The sequence below is a fragment of the Triticum urartu genome, chromosome 3A (assembly GCF_056163025.1).
Source record: "Triticum urartu cultivar PI428250 chromosome 3A, HENAU_Tu73, whole genome shotgun sequence".
In the NCBI taxonomy this organism is placed as follows: Eukaryota; Viridiplantae; Streptophyta; class Magnoliopsida; order Poales; family Poaceae; genus Triticum; species Triticum urartu.
In genome coordinates this window covers 304,015,368-304,033,948 of record NC_141875.1, presented here as the reverse complement: position 1 = coordinate 304,033,948, position 18,581 = coordinate 304,015,368, and positions in this window count along the sequence as shown.

Here is an 18,581-nt window from a genome sequence, read left to right as displayed (position 1 = left end):
GGAAAAATTGGCTTTACGCAAAACTGTAACCATAGAGCTTTCCACCAGCCAAATATGCATATAGAATAGTTGTTTCATTCCATTACTCTCTATGTGTTACATTGCCAGCATATTCCATGTGCTGACCCGTTTCGGGCTGCAAGTTAATGTTGCAGACTTTTTAGACGACGATTAAGGTGTTTTTAGGTCGTGGTTCTATACTTAGTGATGCCGTTGGAGTTGATGGACTCACTTATCTTCCATGCCTTCCGCTGTTATCGTTATTAGATGGCCTTAAGCCATATTTATTGTAATAAGTTCTCTTTTGAGACACTCGATGTAATAAGTGTGTGATTGGTACTCTGTTATAAATCCTTCAAGTACTGTGTGGTGTCAGCATTACTGATCCAGGGATGAAACCAGAGCACAGAGATTGGACCATTTGAGGTCTGGTCGCTACAAGACGGTATCAGAGCACACGCTGACTGTAGGACACGACCACTAAGCTAAAGACCTAGATCGCTACTCACTCTCTTCTCTTTTCTGACTCCTCATCTTTTCTGTTCTTTTAGGATGGCGGATGCAATGAAGAAGGTCATGCAACCGGATGAAGATACACCCTTTGGACGTCACATGAAGGAAGTCACTAGATACCAGAACATAGGAGTACCAAGCTTCAACGGCACCTACAACGCCACTTTCCCTGAAGAAGAGCGCTGGATGATTCAAGTTCAAGTTCCAGGAAGGACATTCGTGCCAGTCACTGAGCCCATAGAGTTTTCTTTTGATGCACCAACTTGGAGTCTAGGAAAGAGCATGGCAGCTCACATCGCCATGGGACGCATTGGAGAAGTGTACCGCAATGATCTTAAGGATACTATCTACCAGATTTGTGGGCGCCGAGATGAGCACTGGGAGATGATCAGTACCAGGAAGGATAGATCAGTTGCAGCTTTTATCCAGGAGTTAAACCAGCACATTCAACGACAGGAGAACCAGATGTGCGCTGACATGATAGACCTGAAGAAGGCAAAGACAAGAATCAAGGAACTGGAGGAAGAACTCAAGGCTCACGTGAAGATTATGAAGAGGAAATTGAAGTGTTAGTGGAGAAGAATGACGATCTGATCAAGAAGATCGGAATATTTATTGGAGGCCCTACACCGGTAGAAGAAGACGAAGAACCCAAGGAGATTCGCCCGGAAGACTACATCATCATCGACGACACCGACTCAGATCTAGATGATAGCGATGATGACTACGTTGATGAAGCTGGAGGGGATATCATGGAGTCTGCAACCGAAGAATATTTTTAATAGACCACCTCATCAGTAGTAGTAGTCCACCATGTAAATATAGTAGTCCGAGCACTTTTGCGATAGTTAGATCGATTGTATGCTCTTGTTTGATTGATTGAATGAAGTGAATTGTTTTGCTTTTGCCTCATGTGCATATGGGTAGTGTTTTCTCTTTAAACCCCCTCTATTCTTAAATCTCATCTTTTCTAAACCCTCAGATGCCTCCGAGACGTGACCCCGGATTTACTTTCCCACCGGAGCTCACCCAGTTGATCCAGCAGCAGAACACATTGATGTGGTTACTAGTCCAGAATCAGAATCAAGGCAACAACAACAACCGACCACCACCACCACCTGTTGATCACTTAGCCCATTTTCTTAGGTTGAATCCGCCGGTGTTTTCCAGTAGCACCGAGCCGATAGTAGTAGATGATTGGCTCTGCAAGACAGCTACAGAGTTGACAAAGCAGGATGCACGGATGCGGAGAAGGTGAAGTTTGCCGCACATCAGCTTGAGGGACCCGCAGCATCATGGTGGGAGAATTTTACAGCCACTTTCCCTGTCGATACTGTCACATGGGACCAATTTCAGCAGGCTTTTCGAACTGCCCATGTTTCAGCAGGAGCTATGGCCATGAAGAAGCGAGAGTTTCGCAACTTGCGCCAAGGAGGACGGACAGTTGGCCAGTATGTGGAGGACTTTAGTAAATTAGCACGTTATGCTCCAGATGACGTTGCTACGGATGCAGCTAAGCAGGAGAAGTTTTTGGAAGGACTGAATGATGAGTTGAGCATGTAGTTGATGGTAGCCACCTTCAACAACTACCAGGAGTTGGTAGGTCGTTCTCTTATGATTGAAGGGAAGCAGCAACAAATTGAGAATCGCAAGAGGAAGTATGGACAAGGGAAGCACACTTCAGGAGCTCAGCAGAAGCCACGTTTTACCCCTAGACCGGGAGGACATTTTCAGCATACCCATGGAAGAGGTAGCTCGCACAATCATAATGGCCCCAAAAATGGTAATTGGAATGGAGGAAGCAACAGCCAGAACCGCACCAACCCATCGACCCCAGCCAAGAGAGACCTGAGCCAAGTCACTTGTTTTATGTGCCAGAAGACCGGACATTATGCCAACGAATGTCTTGAGTCACAGAATGGAAATGGCAATGGAAGCTCTGGGAAGAAGCCGAACCCTTTCAACAGGGGACAGGTGAACCACGTTAACATGGAGGAGGTTGAAGAGCAGCCGGATGCAGTAATCGGTAAGTTTTTGGTTAAGTCATTTACATCACTCGTTCTTTTTGATACTGGTGCATCGCATTCATACATATCAAGGGGATTTGTGGATAAGTATAACCTGCCCACCAAAGTTCTTAGAACACCTATGCTAGTAAGCTCACCAGGAGCGGAGTATATGGCTAGCCAAGGATGTTTTCAAGTGCCATTAAGTATAGGTAGGCATGTGTTTACCTCAGATTTGATAATATTGGAATCACAAGGTTTGGATGTAATTCTGGGTATGGATTGGTTGTCGATGTATGGAGGAAACGTCAATTGCGCCGGTAAGTCAATCTTGCTTACCACCCCAGAAGGGAGAAGGATCAAGTATGTATCCCGACATGTGCCAAAGAGGACTCAAGCAAATTGTTTAACAGGAGTTGTGCAGGAGGAAGTACCAGTAGTGAAGGATTTCCCTGATGTATTTCCAGAAGAATTGCTAGGCATGCCACGGGATAGAGATATTGAGTATCTGACTGAGCTTTTGCCAGGCACAGGGCCAATATCAAAAAGACCATATAGGATGCCTGCAAAGGATTTGGTAGAAATTAAGAAGCAAATTAAGGAGTTACTGGATAAAGGATACATTCGCCCAAGTTCTTCACCTTGGGAATCGCCAGTACTTCTAGTGGAGAAGAAGGATGGATCGTTAAGGATGGTTGTTGATTATCGAGGTTTGAATGAAGTAACCATCAAGAACAAATACCCACTACCGATGATCAATGATCTGTTTGATCGATTGCAAGGAGCTAAGGTATTTTCCAAGATCGATCTGCGATCAGGATACCACCAGTTGAAGATTCGGGAACAGGATATACCCAAGACGGCTTTTACCACTAGGTATGGGCCGTACGAGTATACCTTTATGTCATTTGGTCTGACTAACGCACCTGCATATTTTATGAACATGATGAACAAAGTTTTTATGGAGTTCTTGGATAAGTTCGTCCTAGTGTTCATTGATGATCTCCTGGTTTACTCGAAGAATGAAGAGGAGCATAAGGAGCATTTGCGTTTGGTTCTTAGAAAGCTCAGAGAACATCAATTATATGCCAAGTTTAGCAAATGTGAGTTTTGGTTGAAAGAAGTTGGATTTCTCGGACACGTTATATCCGGAGAATGTATAGCAGTAGATCCTACTAAAGTTGATACCGTGACCAAGTGGGAAGCACCAACCACAGTTGGAGAGATCCAGAGTTTTCTTGGACTCGTAGGATACTACCGGAGGTTTATTGAGAATTTCTCAAAGATTGCGAAGCCTATGACGGAGTTGTTGAAGAAGGATACCGAGTTCATATGGACTTAGGAATGTGAGGCTAGTTTTTAGGAGTTGAAGAAACGTTTGGATACCTTACTACTGTTGATTTTACCGGATCAGACCAAGGATTATGAGGTGTATTGTGACGCTTCACGACGAGGACTTGTAGCAGTGCTTATGCAGGAAGGAAGAGTTGTTTCATATGCCTCACGACAGCTTAAGCCTCATGAGTTGAATTATGCTATGCATGATTTGGAGTTAGCAGCCGTAGTGCATGCACTGAAGACTTGGAGACATTTTTTGATTGGAAACCATTGCGAGGTGTACACGGATCATAAGAGTTTGTAGTATATTTTCACACAGAAGGAGTTGAATCTCAGACAAAGGAGATGGTTGGAGCTCATCAAGGATTATGATATGAAATTGCATTATCACCCCGGAAAGGCTAACGTAGTAGCTGACGCGTTGAGCCGTAAGAGCCACATCAACACCTTAACGACGGGAGATTTTCCAAGGGAGTTAGCTGAAAATCTTCGAGAGCTTTGTTTGGAAATAGTCTCGAGAGGCTATGTAGCACCATTGGAGATTTAGTCTACTTTGATGGATAAGATCAGAGAAGCTCAAAGGACTGACAAGGAGATTGCTTCTATTAAGGAGAAAATGAGCAAAGGAAAAGCTAAGGGATTTCATGAGGATGAGCACGATACCTTATGGTTTGAAGACCGTGTTTATGTGCCAAATGATTCGGAGAACAGGAAGTTAATTTTACAAGAGGCCCATGATTCACCATATTCGATTCACCCAGGAAATACCAAGATGTATTTGCATTTAAAGGATATTTTCTGTTTGACCGGAATGAAGAAGGATATTGCGGAGTATGTAGCAGTTTGTGATGTATGTCAGAGAGTGAAGGCAGAGCATCAGAAGCCAGCCGGATTGCTACAACCATTGCCGATACCCGAATGGAAGTGGGATAAGCTAGGCATGGACTTTATTACAGGATTTCCCAGAACACGTTCAGGCTATGACTTGATATGGGTTGTAGTCGATCGTTTGACAAAGGTAGCTCATTTCATTCCAGTGAAGACTACCTATACCAGTGCAAAGTTGGCAAAGATATACATGACAAGGATCGTATGTCTGCATGGAGTTCCAAGGAGCATTGTATCAGATAGAGGGACCAATTTACCTCAAAGTTCTGGAATCAGTTACATGAGACTCTGGGAACCAGACTGGAGTTTAGCACAGCTTTTCACCGGCAGACAAATCGACAGACTAAGAGAGTCAATCAGATTTTGGAGGATATGCTAAGAGCTTGTGCGGTAGACTACGGATCTAGCTGGGACGAGAATTTGCCGTATGCAGAGTTCTCTTACAACAACAGCTATCAATCCAGTTTGAAGATGGCCCCTTTCGAAGCGTTGTACGGAAGTAGGTGCAGGACCCCATTGTCCTGGGATGAAGTTGGAGACTGCCAGTTGTTTGGACCGGATCTGATAAAGGAATCTGAACAGAAAGTGAAATTAATTCACGACAGGCTGAAGGTAGCTCAATCCAGGCAGAGGAGTTATGGAGATTCTAAATGCAAGGAGACAGTTTATGAAGTCAGAGACCGAGTTTATCTCCGAGTATCACCACTTCGAGGAGTTAAGCGCTTTGGAGTTAAGGGAAAATTAGCGCGACGTTTTGTAGGCCCATACAAAGTTTTGGAGCGTATGGGAGAAGTAGCCTACAAGTTGGAATTGCCCGAAGGATTGTCGGGAGTTCACGATGTGTTCCATGTATCCCATTTGAATAAGTGCCATGCAGAGATGGCTGACATACCGCTGAGAGATACGGTACCACTGGAAGCGATTCAGTTGGACGGTGATTTGACCTATGAGGAGAAACCAGTCAAGATTTTAGAGTATGCCAGTCGAGTCACCCGCAGCAAGATTATCAAGTTTTGCAAGGTTCAGTGGAGCCACCACACGGAGGATGAAGCCACCTGGGAACGAGAGGAAGAATTGCTGAAGGACCACCCTCACCTATTTTCTAGCCAACCCGAATCTCGAGGGCGAGATTCATCTTAAGGGGTTAGGTTTGTAACATCCGAAATTTTCAATTTGGAATGTTATACACTAGATCATCATTGCATATCATATTTATTGCATTTTGGTTGATCCTAGAAATTTTACGCAACTCAAGGACCCTTGGAGAGAGTTGGGGATTTCCTTATTTTCATATTTGAGTTGTCTCAAATTTTGAAAATAGGATATTTTGATTTTATTTATTTTATCTTCAATTATTTCTATTACAAAAAAATATGAGAGAGGGAATAAAATGACTTTCCCAAAATAAAGAAATATTGAGGATTTAATAAAAAAATCAATTAAGATTTTATTTTGGTTTTATTTGCTATTTTACTTGAATTTAGGAAAAATGTGCGTTTGTCAAAATTTCATTTAGGCCCCAAATAAATGTTCATCCCGTGTGGCTTGATTTTAGAAGCCGGGGAAAATTTATTTAGGGATATTTGGAGTCCGTTTAGTATTCCTTTTGTTTTTTTCTGAGCGTAACTATTTAAAAAAATCGCAACAGACCTACGAGCCGTGTCCGACCCGAACACTAGGCCCGTCCAGCTTTATAAGCCGGGGAGGCCCAGCCGGACCCCCCAAACCCTAGCCGCCCTAGCCCCGCGCCGCCGCCGTCGCCGCCCCGCCGCCCCGGGCCGCCGCGCTGCCATTCGCCGGACCGCCGGAGGTAGTTTTTTTTTCTTTTCGCCCTGGTCTTTCTCGAAAAACCGTTCGGTTTTCCGACGATTTTGTTCATTTTTTTAGTTTCAGTTTTTTTAAATAGATCGGTTTTTCCTGTTTATTTAAATAGCGAGCGTTCGTCCGTTTGTTCGTTTTAACGAACATTCGTCGTTTTTCTTTTTCTCGGATTAAATCCGTGATTTTTCTGATCGCGATTTCTGATCCGATTTTCTTTTTAGTCTAACTTTTCGCTTGTTTATCGGAATCAGGCGATTCAAGTGCCTGGAGTTTCGTCTCGAAACCCTTTTTCCGTTTAACCAACTTAAACAAGTTTTTGCCACTATAAAAATTGCCCTAGATCCAGAATAGTAAATGAAGCCTGTTTCTTTTGCCGTTTGTCTTTCGTTGCTTCGTTCGTTTTGATTTTTTTTGCCAACCAGAGTTCTTAAGTTGAACTTTCTAGTTAGATCTCTTATTTGAGTTTTATCCGTGCATTAGTGAGTACTTATTATATGCTTGTTTGTTTGCGATAGAGTACCCGGAGTGCGCCGCTTGTTACTTCGAATCGCTAGGTTTCCCGGATCATCAGCAAGGCAAGTAACACTTTGATCATGCTTTTCCACTACCCAGTTTTGTTGCATTAGATCAATCCTTACACATTGCATGATTCAGATCAAATTAAATTGTGGGTTTGGGAAATAGTTGACATAGTGCCTATTACCTGTTTATTATCAAACCTTTTGGAGTTACTTCTACGTTTGCTCATTATGCCATGCTATGCTAGTAGAAGTGGATTGGGTGAGAGTATCCATGACAGATGTGAGATTGTTAATTAATGGTTTATTTAAGGTGGCAACTTAAACACACATCTGCGTGGATTGAGGTACCTGGGTATTCCAGGATTGCCTGTTTTCTTTTGGACCGCCACCCAGGCTCAAAGGGATCATGAGATTATTCATGCTAGAAACTTCTGTGTGCAGCCACAAGATATTATGGGCTCTAGCATAGTTGATTAAGTTGTGCGAACTCTTACAGTGGTAGACTAGCAGATGTAGGGGAAAATAGGTGTAATGGTCTACCCATCGTAAGGTGCTAGCGCTTCTGAAAGACTATGTCTCGGTCATCCGTCTTCTCAAACACCAAGTAGTGCGAGAAACCAAACGGAGGCGATCGAGTCTTGTGGGGAAAAGTGCGCAAACCTCTACAGAGTGTATAAAGTAATCATGGTTAGCCGTGTCCCCGATTATGGACATTTTGAGTATCTAGTACCTGGATTATCATGTGAATCTCAACATGTTACTCTAAAATTTAATTTTGTTGGGTTTGTTTAATGATGATGCTTAATTGGGATTGAGAATGCTGTCAACCATTCTCAATGTTTAACAACCACCATGATAGTTAAATAAATTTATTCCTTTGCAGTAGGGAAAAATTGGCTTTACGCAAAATAGTAACCATAGAGCTTTCCACCAGCCAAATATGCATATAGAATAGCTATTTCATTCCATTACTCTCTATGTGTTACATTGCCAGCATATTCCATGTGCTGACCCGTTTCGGGCTGCAACGTTAATGTAGCAGACTTTTCAGACGACGATTAAGGTGTTCTTAGGTCGTGGTTCTATACTCAGTGATGCCGTTGGAGTTGATGGACTCACTTATCTTCCAAGCCTTCCGCTGTTATCGTTATTAGATGGCCTTAAGCCATATTTATTGTAATAAGTTCTCTTTTGGGACACTCGATGAAATAAGTGTGTGATTGCTACTCTGTTATAAATCCTTCAAGTACTGTGTGGTGTCAGCATTACTGATCCAGGGATGACACCGGAGCACAGAGATTGGACCGTTTGAGGTCTGGTCGCTACAAGATGGTATGAGAGCACACGCTGATTGTAGGACACGACCACTAAGCTAAAGACCTAGATCACTACTCACTCTCTTCTCTTTTCTATTCTTTTAGGATGGCGGACGCAATGAACAAGTTCACGCAAACGGATGAAGATACACCCTTTGGACGTCACTTGAAGGAAGTCACTAGATACCTAAACATACGAGTACCAAGCTTCATCGGCACCTACAACGCCACTCTCCCTGAAGAAGAGCGCTGCATGATTCAAGTTCAAGTTCCATGAAGGACGTTCATGCCAGTCACTGAGCCCATAGAGTTTTCTTTTGATGCACCAACTTGGAGTCTAGGAAAGAGCATGGCAGCTCACATCGCCATGGGAGGCATTGGAGAAGTCTACCACAATGATCTTAAGGATACTATCTACCAGATTTGTGGGCGCCGAGATGAGCACTGGGAGATGATTAGTACCAGGAAGGATGGATCAGTTGCAGCTTTTATACAGGAGTTAAACCAGCACATTCGACGACAGGAGAACCAGATGTGCGCCGACATGATAGACCTGAAGAAGGCAAAGACAAGAATCAAGGAACTGGGGGAAGAACTCAAGGCTCCACGTGAAGATTATGAAGAGGAAATTGAAGTGTTAGTGGAGAAGAATGACGATCTGATCAAGAAGATCGGAATATTTATGGGAGGCCCTACACCGGTAGAAGAAGACGAAGAACCCAAGGAGATTAGCCCGGAAGACTACATCATCATCGACGACACCGACTTGGATCCAGATGATAGCGATGATGACTACGTTGATGAAGCTGGAGTAGATATCATGGAGTCTGGAACCGAAGAATATTTTTAATAGACCTCATCATCAGTAGTAGTAGTCCACCATGTAAATATAGTAGTCCGAGCACTTTTGTGATTGTTAGATCGATTGTATTCCCTTGTTTGATTGATTGAATGAAGTGAATTGTTTTGCTTTTCCCTCATGTGCATATGGGTAGTGTTTTCTCTTTAGACCCCCCTCTATTCTTAAATCTCATCTTTTATAAACCCTTAGATGCCTTCGAGACGTGACCCCGGATTTACTTTCCCACCGGAGCTCACCCAGTTGATCTAGCAGCAGAACACATTGATGCAGTTACTAGTCCAGAATCAGAATCAAGGCAACAACAACAACCCACAACCACCACCCCCTGTTGATCACTTAGCCCGTTTTCTTAGGCTGAATCCGCCGGTGTTTTCCAGTAGCACCGAGCCGATAGTAGGAGATGATTGGCTTCGCAAGACAGCTAGAGAGTTGACCACAGCAGGATGCACGTATGCAGAGAAGGTGAAGTTTGCCGCACATCAGCTTGAAGGACCCGCAGCATCATGGTGGGAGAATTTTACAGCCACTTTCCCTGTCGATACTGTCACATGGGACCAGTTTCAGCATACCCATGGAGGAGGTAGCTCGCACAATCATAATGGCCCCAAGAATGGTAATTGGAATGGAGGAAGCAACAGCCAGAACCGCACCAACCCATCGACCCCAGCCAAGAGAGACCTGAGCCAAGTCACTTGTTTTAAGTGCCAGAAGACTGGACATTATGCCAATGAATGTCCTGAATCACAGAACGGAAATGGCAATGGAAGCTCTGGGAAGAAGCCGAACCCTTTCAACAGGGGACAAGTGAACCACGTTAACATGGAGGAGGTTGAAGAGCAGCCGGATGCAGTAATCGGTAAGTTTTTGGTTAAGTCATTTACTGCACTCGTTCTTTTTGATACTGGTGCATCGCATTCATACATATCAACGGGATTTGTGGATAAGTATAACCTGCCCACCAAAGTTCTTAGAACACCTATGCTAGTAAGCTCACCAGGAGCGGAGTATATGGCTAGCCAAGGATGTTTTCAGGTGCCATTAAGTATAGGTAGGCATGTGTTTCCCACAGATTTGATAATATTGGAATCACAAGGTTTGGATGTAATTCTGGGTATGGATTGGTTGTCGATGTATGGAGGAAACATCAATTGCGCCGGTAAGTCAATCTTGCTTACCACCCTAGAAGGGAGAAGGATCAAGTATGTATCCCAACATGTGCCAAAGAGGACTCAAACAAATTGTTTAACAGGAGTTGTGCAGGAGGAAGTACTAGTAGTGAAGGATTTCCCTGATGTATTTCCAGAAGAATTGCCAGGCATGCCACCGGATAGAGATATTGAGTTTCTGACTGAGCTTTTGCCAGGCACAGGGCCAATATCAAAAAGACCATATAGGATGCCTGCAAAGGATTTGGTAGAAATTAAGAAGCAAATTAAGGAGTTACTGGATAAAGGATACATTCGCTCAAGTTCTTCACCTTGGGGATCGCCAGTACTTCTAGTGGAGAAGAAGGATGGATCATTAAGGATGTTTGTTGATTATCGAGGTTTGAATGAAGAAACCATCAAGAACAAATACCCACTACCGATGATCAATGATCTGTTTGATCGATTGCAAGGAGCTAAGGTATTTTCCAAGATCGATCTGCGATCAGGATACCACCAGTTGAAGATTCGGGAACAGGATATACCCAAGACGGCTTTTACCACTAGGTATGGGCCGTACGAGTATACCTTTATGTCATTTGGTCTGACTAACGCACCTACATATTTTATGAACATTGATGATATCCTGGTTTACTCGAAGAATGAAGAGGAGAATAAGGAGCATTTTCGTTTGGTTCTTGGAAAGCTCGGAGAACATCAATTATATGCCAAGTTTAGCAAATGTGAGTTTTGGTTGAAAGAAGTTGGATTTCTCGGACACGTTATATCCGGAGAAGGTATAGCAGTAGATCCCACTAAAGTTGACACCGTGACCAAGTGGGAAGCACTAACCACAGTTGGAGAGATCCAGAGTTTTCTTGGACTCGCATGATACTACCGGAGGTTTATTGAGAATTTCTCAAAGATTGTGAAGCCTATGATGGAGTTGTTGAAGAAGGATACCAAGTTCATATGGACTGAGGAATGTGAGGCTAGTTTTCAGGAGTTGAAGAAACGTTTGGTTACCTCACTAATGTTGATTTTACCGGATCAGACCAAGGATTATGAGGTGTATTGTGACACTTCACGATGAGGACTTGGAGCAGTGCTTATGCAGGAAGGAAGAGTTGTTTCATATGCCTCATGACATCTTAAGCCTCATGAGTTGAATTATGCTACGCATGATTTGGAGTTAGCAGCCGTAGTGCATGCACTGAAGTCTTGGAGACATTTTCTGATTGGAAACCATTGCGAGGTGTACACGGATCATAAGAGTTTGAAGTATATTTTCACACAGAAGGAGTTGAATCTCGGACAAAAGGAGATGGTTGGAGCTAATCAAGGATTATGATATGAAATTGCATTATCATCCCGGAAAGGCTAACGTAGTAGCTGACGCGTTGAGCCGTAAGAGCCACGTCAACACCTTAATGACGGGAGATTTTCCAAGGGAGTTAGCCGAAAATCTTCGAGATCTTTGTTTGGAAATAGTCCCGAGAGGCTATGTAGCAGAATTGGAGAGTCAGTCTACTTTGATGGATAAGATCAGAGAAGCTCAAAGGACAGACAAGGAGATTGCTTTCATTAAGGAGAAAATGAGAAAAGGAAAAGCTAAGGGATTTCGTGAGGATGAGCACGATACCTTATGGTTTGAAGATCGTGTTTATGTGCCAAATGATTTGGAGATCAGGAAGTTAATTTTACAAGAGGCCCATGATTCACCATATTCGATTCACCCAGGAAATACCAAGATGTATTTGGATTTGAAGGATATTTTCTGGTGGACCGGAGTGAAGAAGGATATTGCGGAGTATGTAGCAGTTTGTGATGTATGTCAGAGAGTGAACAGAAGCCAGCCAGATTGCTACAACCATTGCCGATACCCGAATGGAAGTGGGATAAGCTAGGCATGGATTTTATTACAGGATTGCCCGGAACACGTTCAGGCTATGACTCGATATGGGTTGTAGTCGATCGTTTGACAAAGGTAGCTCATTTCATTCCAGTGAAGACTACCTATACCAGTGCAAAGTTGGCAAAGATATACATCACCAGGATCATATGTCTGCATGGAGTTCCAAGGAGCATTGTATCAGATAGAGGGACCCAGTTTACCTCAAAGTTCTGGAATCAGTTACATGAGACTCTGGGAACCAGACTGGAGTTTAGCACAGCTTTTCACCCGTAGACAGATGGACAGACTAAGAGAGTCAATCAGATTTTGGAGGATATGCTAAGAGCTTGTGCGCTAGACTACGGATCTAGCTGGGACGAGAATTTGCCGTATGCAGAGTTCTCTTACAACAACAGCTATCAATCCAGTTTTAAGATGGCCCCTTTCGAAGCGTTGTACGGAAGGAGGTGCAGGACCCCATTGTCCTGGGATGAAGTTGGAGACCGCCAGTTGTTTGGACCGGATCTGATAAAGGAATCTGAATAGAAAGTGAAATTAATTCGCGACAGGCTGAAGGTAGCTCAATCCAGGCAGAAGAGTTATGCAGATTCTAAATGCAAGGAGACAATTTACGAAGTCGGAGACTGGGTTTATCTCCGAGTATCACCACTTCGAGGAGTTAAGCGCTTTGGAGTTAAGGGGAAATTAGAGCCACGTTTTGTAGGCCCATACAAAGTTTTGAAGTGTATGGGAGAAGTAGCCTACAAGTTGGAATTGCCCGAAGGATTGTCGGGAGTTCACGACGTGTTCCATGTATCCCAGTTGAAGAAGTGCCACGCAGAGATGGCTGACATACCGCTGAGAGATACGGTACCACTGGATGCGATTCAGTTGGACAGTGATTTGACCTATGAGGAGAAACCTGTTAAGATTTTAGAGTATGCCAGTCGAGTCACCCGCAGCAAGGTTATCAAGTTTTGCAAGGTTTAGTGGAGCCACCACACGGAGGATGAAGCCACCTAGGAACGAGAGGAAGAATTGTTGAAGGACGACCCTCACCTATTTTCTAGCCAACCCGAATCTCGAGGGCGAGATTCATCTTAAGGGCGGTAGGTTTGTAACATCCCAAATTTTCAATTTGGAATGTTATACACTAGATCATCATTGCATATCATATTTATTGCATTTTGGTTGATCCTAGAAATTTTACGCAACTCAAGGACCCTCGGAGAGAGTTGGGGATTTCGTTATTTTTCATATTTGAGTTGTCTCAAATTTTGAAAATAGGATATTTTGATTTTATTTATTTTATCTTCAATTATTTCTATTACAAAAAATATGAGAGAGGGAATAAAATGACTGTCCCAAAATAAAGAAATATTGAGGATTTAATAAAAAATCAATTAAGATTTTATTTTGGTTTTATTTGCTATTTTATTTGAATTTAGGAAAAATGCGTGTTTTTCAAAATTTCATTTAGGCCCCAAATAAATGTTCATCCTGTGCGGCTTGATTTTAGAAGCGGGGGAAAATTTATTTCGCGATTTTTTGTAGTCCGTTTAGTATTCCTTTTGTTTTTTTTTCTGAGCGTAACTATTTAAAAAAACGCAACCGACCTACGGGCCGTGTCCGACCCAGACACTAGGCCCGTCCGGCTTTATAAGCTGGGGAGGCCCAGACGGACCCCCCCAAACCCTAGCCGCCCTAGCCCCGCGCCGCCGCCTTTGCCGCCACCGCCGCCGGCGTGCCGCCGCCCGCGCCGCCGCGCCCGCGCCGCCGTTCGCCGGACCGCCAGAGGTAGTTTTTTTTCTTTTCGCTCCGGTCTTTCTCGAAAAACCGTTCAGTTTTCCGACGGTTTTGTTCGTTTTTTAGTTTCAGTTTTTTAAATAGATCGGTTTTCCGGTTTATTTAAATAGCGAGCGTTCGTCCGTTCGTTCGTTTTAACGAACATTCGTCGATTTTCTTTTTCTCGAATTAACTCCGCGATTTTTCTGATCGTGATTTCTGATCCGATTTTCTTTTTAGTCTAACTTTTCGCTTGTTTATCGGAATCAGGCGATTCAAGCGCCTGGAGTTTCGTCTCGAAACCCTTTTTCCATTTAACCAACTTAAACAAGTTTTTGCCACTGTAAAAATTGCCCTAGATGCAGAATAGTAAACGAAGCCTGTTTCTTTTGCCGTTTGTCTTTCGTTGCTTCGTTCGTTTTGATTTTTTTTGCCAATCGGAGTTCCTAAGTTGAACTTTCTGGTTAGATCTCTTATTTGAGTTTTATCCGTGCATTAGTGAGTACTTATTGTATGCTTGTTTCCTTGCGATAGAGTACCCAGAGTGCGCCGCTTGTTACTTTGAATCACTAGGTTTCCCGGATCATCAGCAAGGCAAGTAACACTTTGATCATGCTTTCCCACTACCCAGTTTTATTGCATTAGATCAATCCTTACACATTGCATGATTAGGATCAAATTAAATTGTGGGTTTGGGAAATAGTTGAGGTAGTACCTATTACCAGTTTATTATCAAACCTTTGGGAGTTACTTCTACGATTGCTCATTATGCCATGCTATGCTAGTAGACGTGGATTGGGTGAGAGTATCCATGACAGATGTGAGATTGTTAATTAATGGTTTATTTAAGGTGGCAACTTAAACACACATCTGGGTGGATTGAGGTACCTGGGTATTTCAGGATTGCCTTTTTCTTTTGGACCGCCACCCAGGCTCAAAGGGATCATGAGATTATTCATGCTAGAAACTTCCGTGTGCAGCCACAAGCTATTATGGGCTCTAGCATAGATTAAGTTGTGAGAACTCTTACAGTGGTAGACTAGCAGATGTAGGGGAAAGTAGGTGTAACGGTCTACCCATCGTAAGGTGCTAGCGCTTCTGAAAGACTATGTCTCGGTCATCCGTCTTCTCAAACACCATGTAGTGCGAGAAACCAAACGGAGGCGATCGAGTCTTGTGGGGAAAAGTGCGCAAACCTCTGTAGAGTGTATAAACTAATCATGGTTAGTCGTGTCCCCGGTTATGGACATTTTGAGTATCTAGTACCTGGATTATCATGTGAATCTCAACATGTTACTCTAAAATTTAATTTTGTTGGGTTTGTTTAATGATGATGCTTAATTGGGATTGAGAATGCCGTCAACCATTCTCAATGTTTAACAACCACCATGATAGTTAAATAAATTTATTCCTTTGAAGTAGGGAAAATTTGGCTTTACGCAAAACTGTAACCATAGAGCTTTCCACCAGCCTAATATGCATATAGAATAGCTGTTTCATTCCATTACTCTCTATGTGTTACATTGCCAGCATATTCCATGTGCTGACCCGTTTCGGGCTGCAACGTTAATGTTGCAGACTTTTCAGACGATGATTAAGGTGTTTTTAGGTCGTGGTTCTATACTTAGTGATGCCGTTGGAGTTGATGGACTCACTTATCTTCCAAGCCTTCCGCTGTTATCATTATTAGATGGCCTTAAGCCATATTTATTGTAATAAGTTCTCTTTTGAGACACTCAATGTAATACGTGTGTGATTGCTACTCTGTTATAAATCCTTCTAGTATTGTGTGGTGTCAGCATTACTGATCCAGGGATGACACCGGAGCACCAAGATTGGACCGTCTGAGGTCTGGTCGCTACAGTTCTTTATGACAAATGTTGAGTCCATGGATTATACGCACTCTCACCTTTCCGCCATTGCTAGCCTCTCTAGTACCGCACAACTTTTGCCGGTACCATAAACCCACCATATACCTTCCTCAAAACAGCCACCATACCTACCTATTATGGAATTGTCATAGCCATTCCGAGATATATTGCCATGCAACTTTCCACCGTTCCGTTTATTATGACACGCTCCATAATTGTCACATTGCTTTGCATGATCATGCAGTTAACATCGTATTTGTGGCAAAGCCAACATTCATTATTTTTTATACATGTCGCTCTTGATTCATTGCACATCCCAGTACACCGCCAGAGGCATTCATGTAGAGTCATATTTTGTTCTAAGTACCGAGTTGTAATCTTAGAGTCATAAGTAAATGAAAGTGTGGTGATCTTCATTATTAGAGCATTGTCCCATGTGAGGAAACGATGATGGAGAGTATGATTCCCCCTCAACTCGGGATGAGACTCTGGACGAAAAATAAAAAAAAAGAGGCCAAAAAAATGAGAGAAGGCCCAAATAAAAAATGATAAAAAATGAGAGAAAAGAGAGAAGGGGCAATGTTACTATCCTTTTACCACACTTGTGCTTCAAAGTAGCACCATGATCTCCATGATAGAGAGTCTGCTATGATATCACTTTCATATACTAGTGGGAATTTTCATTATAGAACTTGGCTTGTATATTCCAATGATGGGCTTCCTCAAAATGCCCTAGGTCTTCATGAGCAAGTGAGTTGGATGCACACCCACTTAGTTTTCTTTTTGAGCTTTCGTAAACTTATAGCTCTAGTGCATCCATTGCATGGCAATCCCTACTCACTCAGATTGATATCTATAAATGGGCATCTCCATAGCCCGTTGATTTGCCTAGTTGATGTGAGACTATCTTCGTCTTTTTGTCTTCTCCACAACCACCGTCTATTCCACCTATAGTGCTATATCCATGGCTCACGCTGATGTATTGCATGAAAGTAGAAAAAGTTTGAGAACATCAAAAGTAAGAAAGAATTTCTTGGCTTGTCATCGGGGTTGTGCATGATTTGAATATTTTGTGTGATGAAGATGGAGCATAGCCATACTATATGATTTTGTAGGGATAGGCTTTCTTTGGCCATGTTATTTTGAGAAGACATAATTGCCTTCTTAGTATGCTTGAAGTATTATTGTTTTTATGTCAATATTAAACTTTTGTTTTGAATCATACGGATCTGAACATTCATGCCACAATAAAGAAATTACATGGATAAATATGTTATGTAGCATTCCACATCAAAAATTCGGTTTTTATCATTTACCTACTCAAGGACGAGCAGGAATTAAGCTTGGGGATGCTTGATATGTCTCCAACGTATCTATAATTTTTGATTGTTCCATGCTATTATATTATCTATCTTGGATGTTTTATATGCATTTATATGTTATTTTATATGATTTTTGGGACTAACCTATTAACCTAAAGCAATGTGCCAGTTTCTGTTTTTCCTTGTTTTTGAGTTTTACAGGAAAGGAATATCAGACGGAGTCCAATTGACCTGAAACTTTACGACGATTGTTTTTGGACCAAAAGAAGCCCCCAAAGCAAAAGAATTGGGCCAGAAGAGCTACGAAGCCTCCACAAGGGTGGAGGGTGCGCCCTCTGACCTTGTGGGCCCCTTGTGGACTCCCCTGACTTGTTCTCGATGCCAACACCTCTTATATATCGCCAAACCTCCAAAACCGAACCTAGATCGGGAGTTTCGCTGCCGCTAGCCTCTATAGCCACCAAAAACTAATAGGGACCCTGTTCCAGCACTCTGCCGGAGGGGGAAATCATCATCTGTGGCCATTTTCATCATCCTGGCGCTCTCCATGACGAGGAGGGAGTAGTTCACGCTCGGGGCTGAGGTTATGTACCAGTAGCTATGTGTTTGATCTCTCTCTCTCTCTCTTGTGTTCTTGATTTGGCACGATCTTGATGTATCACGAGCTTTGCTATTATAGTTGGATCTTATGATGTTTCTCCCCCTCTCCCTTCTTGTAATGGATTGAGTTTTCCCTTTGAAGTTATCTTACCGGATTGAGTCTTTAAGGATTTGAGAACACTTGACGTATGTCTTGCATGTGCTTATCTGTGGTGACAATGGGATATTTACGTGATCTACTTGATGTATGTTTCGGTGATCAACTTGTGGGTTCTGTGACCTTGTGAACTTATGCACATGGGTTGGCACACGTTTTCGTCTTGACTCTCCGGTAGAAACTTTGGGGCACTCTTTGAAGTTCTTTGTGTTCGTTCGAATAGATGAATCTGAGATTGTGTGATGCATATCATATAATCAAACCCGCGGATACTTGTGGTGACATTGGAGTACCTAGGTGACATTAGGGTTTTGGTTGATGTGTATCTTAAGGTGTTATTTTAGTACGAACTCTAGGGCTATTTGTGACACTTATAGGAATAGTCGAATAGATCGATCAGAAAGAATAATTTTGAGGTGGTTTCATACCCTACAATAATCTCTTCGTTTGTTCTCCGCTATTAGTGACTTTGGAGTGACTCTTTGTTTCATGTTGAGGGATTGTTATATGATCTAATTATGTTATCATTGTTGAGAGAATTT